This window comes from Colletotrichum gloeosporioides, assembly GCF_011800055.1.
Source record: "Colletotrichum gloeosporioides strain Lc1 chromosome Unknown consensus_21, whole genome shotgun sequence".
NCBI lineage: Eukaryota > Fungi > Ascomycota > Sordariomycetes > Glomerellales > Glomerellaceae > Colletotrichum > Colletotrichum gloeosporioides.
In genome coordinates, this window is record NW_025544666.1 from 303,486 (window position 1) to 308,069 (window position 4,584).

The following is a 4,584-nucleotide window of genomic DNA, read 5'->3' on the forward strand; positions in this document are numbered from 1 at the left end:
ACGGGTTTGCTGCTTCAAGGCCTTCGACATGTGTTGATAGGTTCCTTCAAGTTGTTCTTCTTGGAAAAGTGGACCGTCACGGATGAATTGATTGGCGTTCATTCCTGTCAATGGATCTGGTGGTTTTATGAATGCTTGCAAAGCTTACTTTTGGCGGTTCTGGGATCATCGTAAAAGGCAGTCTGAGCATAAGTCTCAACATGGCAGCAACGAGAAATAGGATTGGCATGAGAAACTTGTTCATTCCGCATGCGAATGGCTATGAAACTGACGTTGTGCAGAGTCCAGGCTATGACTCAGATGTGCCGGGCACTGTTTGCTTTGAGCGCCATACCTCTAGGTTCAAGAATACCCAAACCGAATATCACTGGGAAAATTGCGGATGGAGGAGGAACAGAGGTGAGTGGTGGGGCCTCGGCGTAAGGTGTTTGATCGTGATGTGTGTATAGAGGGCATAGAGGGCATCGTGACCAGAGGACGTACTACGGTGAGTCGCTTGTCTATTGCCGAAATTGAACGAAAGACGAAGAGGACCAGTTTCATGCTGTGCTGTCCGAAATCCATAATTAGCATTACACTTGAATTTATAGTATTCAAGCCGTCTTGATTCCCCCAGCAGACATGTTTGGGGTAGTTTTTAAGCACGGCTCGAAGTTGGATAGCTGAGATCTTCAGCAGAAGGATGCGGTAAAGGGCATTGAATACTAGAAGGTTCTTTTCGATCATTTCCTGGAGGGGTACGCGTGTTCAGATATGGGAAAGGCGTTTGGCTGACTGAAAAGCTACGTGATGAGCGGGAATCAGGGAGGGGTCGAATACGCCCAGGATGAATCAGGATAGCGGTGCCAAGGAACGGCCGAGGACCGAAAGCTGGCGTGGGATCCTGTGATACAGCGCCTGCGTACAAACAGGAGATCTTGGTGAAGGGAGAAAGGTTATGCGGCTCGAGTTTTCAACAGCAGCTACAGTTGCAGCATTGGGCTTCTGTGGCTTCTCGTCAAACTTCGATTTTCCTCTTCTCTTTATGGTCAGCCCACGACTAAGATCGTCACAGAGCACTGAGAGTTTCTTGTACAAGCAGAGTCCCATCGCACGGCCCTGATTCCGGAAGCGCGAACGAAGCATTGCTTTGCCACTATCCTATGATGTGTAAAGATTGTTTGAGCGACGTCGTCTAGGTCTATCAGAAATGTTAGTTTAGTTGCCTGCTCCGGAGTCAACCCCAGAATCAAGAGACATGTCTTTATCCTTCTGAGATCTTGCGAGGGTCAATGTCTGGAGGGAAGCAACACATTCCCTGGCGGGACATGAGACTTGGTCCTGGAGTAGTTGAAAGGAATAAGCTGAGAAGAATGATGAAAGGTGATGTTCGCTTGTAAGGCAAGATTATGGGAAGATGGTGAGGGCTCCCAAGTATTGATCCATGCTGTAACTTCAGATCGTCTTCATAGGATGTTACTACTATCACATTCTTGGGGGAGCCGGTTTATCAAGCTAAAAGTCCGTATTTATAGACTGCCGGGCGTGCGCTAAGTCTGAATTAGTTGCTCTGTGGTAAAAACAAAAGAGAACAAGAATTTCTCTGTAGGCGTAAAAACCGGGCCGAAAATCATGTTCTTCTCATGTTTCGTGTATGCTTCACAAGAGCTTACTGGCCGAGGATTTTATCAGCTATAAATAGGCGGCACGATTCCCCTTACATCCAGCCAAGGAAATACTGGAAGACCGATACCGCAAAGAGTAGTGCCGCATCTCCAGGAAGACTGTTTTTGTTTGGCAGCTTTCCAGATGAACTCTCGTATGAAGCTGTCGAGATTGAATGTGTCTGCTGCGGTTGAGAACCTGTTTCCTGTCCCGACAAGTGTAGGTTCGGTGACCCAACTTATCCGATGCCTTTTGAATACTCGTAGTTAATACTTGTACGGGAAGGACGGGCGCTGCTGGATGACAGTCCGTGGCCTGTGGGTTTTTGTTGTGATGGTGGAGACGCTGCGTTGAAGTGATTCTCGCATCTGTGGATAATGTGCTTAAAATGATTCCATACCAGAAATCGGAACAGTCGATTCGTTCCGTCTTCCCTGTTTCCCATGGCATCGGCAGCAACTATTGTCACTTTTATATCAGGCAAGATGTCGACCGCTTCACTCAGAGGCGTGGTTCCTATTTAAACGCACCGTACGTCTCAAATAGCATTTAACCCAATGTCTGCTTCTCCGGGAACCATTCCAATGGCCATACCTGGTACTCTCTGTGCAATTTCTGGACTCAAAGGGCACGATGATTTTCAAAAGGGGCTCCGTGGTGATGGCCAGCGGTCCGTGTAGGTGGTGAGTCCATGGTCATCTACAGCTTCTCCTAGTGTCTATTGGAGAATATTAAACACTGAGAAGAGATGGAAGTGGGCGAACTTGATTCGAAGGCGCCCTGGGATCATGAAATGGATAAGGCTGGGATGGGACACCACGCTCCCGCCACTAAAACTATGTACCTTACTGACAGTTTGACGACATTTTATTCATAGTCGAAAATCGCTCGAAATTCGCCCCTTGTGTAGACTCGTTTGAATTACTTCTTCTTTTATGTCGAGGCGGGGAGTGAGATGATGGCGCGCGTCCCGCACATCTTGACCTGAGTTAAGAGGACATCTGGCGCTCTCTCCGAAGAGACAAACCAACAATGAAGTCCCTTCGATCCCTTTGACTTTTCGTGAAGAGGCCTGTACTGCCGACGATGACTTACTTGGCTAGCGGATCGTGCAAGTGACACATGTCCTAGGTAGCCAGCGAACTATACAGTGTGGGCTCAGGCCCTAGAATATTACGGCTGGAATAAAGTCAAAGAAGAGATCCAGGGAACGTAATATTATCATTGAAGTAAGATAGATAATCGATTTAACGCCGCGACAAAACGGCTACACCGAAGAAATCGACAAAGCCTGAGCACAGTGCATGCCCCCCCATTGCTTCATACCGTCTTGAAAATCGAGTCAAATCGTGGTGCCTGGTGATGTTCTTGGGTGTAGTACACGAGTTTTATAGAATTCAGCCGAAACATGTCGAAAAAAGTTCGCCCTTGGTCCTGGTAGTCTGAAGACCATTCGATTCATCAACTCTAACTCTGAAATGTCAGAGACACCTCAATAGAAAAAAGGCCATCCGCGCGAAGGCCGAGGTGCGTTGATGTAGGAAACCGATGACCTCCACGAGCCAAGTGACTCATTGAAACGAGACAAGATGACATTCCCGCTAGACGTGACGTCCCCGAATCCCGTCACTTATGAGTTGTTTTTCGAACTGGGAAAGACACCACCCGGCTGCGGCTCGGGCTGGTTCGGGCAGCACTTGGCAGTCCAGATGCAGGGGTGGCCATTTTTCTGGCCGTTGCAACTGTCGTCAGGCCCCATCACCTTAATGAACGAATAACCGGGGTGGCAAGTTTGAGGCGAACGAGGTGCTCTTCCGCAGATACTCTTTCCGTCTTGGATGCGGCATTTCGTGTGCCAGGATGTCAGTTTGCAATAGTCTAGTTCCTTTCCTGGGAGGGCGGAGGCGGCGGCGATGAGCAGCGACAAGGTCGCGACGAGGGAGGTGATCCGCATTGTAGGGGGTCGGAAAGAGAGAGTGAGTGTTTGGAGTGAGGTTGGTCGGTTGAAGGGGTTGTGGTAACGTAGATGGGTAGGTTAGATGTACGAGAAGTGTTTGATAGCAGTTTATAATTTCGCGAATTTTTGAAATACTGCCTTGTGGCCAGAAGTGCCGAAAAGGTGAGGGCTTGGTGCTTTGATAGAAATTTGAAAAGTGCTAACTGTAGCTGTCCATGTTCACTACTGAAGTTTCGATCAAGGTTCGCAAGTTGCGTCATCAGACTTGATAAGGAAGGTGACACGTGAATGAAGGAAGAAACCTCTATGGCCAGCCGACGGCGCTCACCATGAGGGTCCGACGTTAGCTTGGATTCACTACCAGTTGAGGAAAGCCACACTATGAGGTATCCGTGTCCAATCAAGCAGGTGGAAAACTTCTGGAAAGGCGATTTCGTCTTCGAGGCATCAAGGTTTGGGGATAAATAGGAGTCAATCAGCACGAACGCAAGTATATGAGATTCCCAACAATCCATACAGCCTAAGCGTTTCCACTTGATCGTGCAATGAAGGTGCAATGAAGCATGTCTTAGTTGCGATCTAGAGTTGCGGTTTTAATTTTCTAAGGAATGTAGTAGTATCTATTTCAGGGAAGTTTGAATTGTCCAGAGACAACGGGTAAATACACAGAAAGAGACGAAAGACAACACACGCTAGAACCCGAATATTTAGAGAACTGGAACCAAATCTCAAAGTTCTTTTGATGTCATGTATCCTGAGAAACAGACTACGAATTGACAAAGATCCAAACGCTAGGATTGCGTGGGTCTAGCTGAGGATTGGTTGAAAGATATGCTATTTATTAACTGGTCGACATCTTGATTTGAAGAAATATGGCGTTGCAGGACACTGGGAATTGCAGTCATAGAAATCTCAGAATCACCTATGAAGCTTGATAACGCCTACTACTACCTTTTCAATACTTGGTAGCAAGATTCATCTGT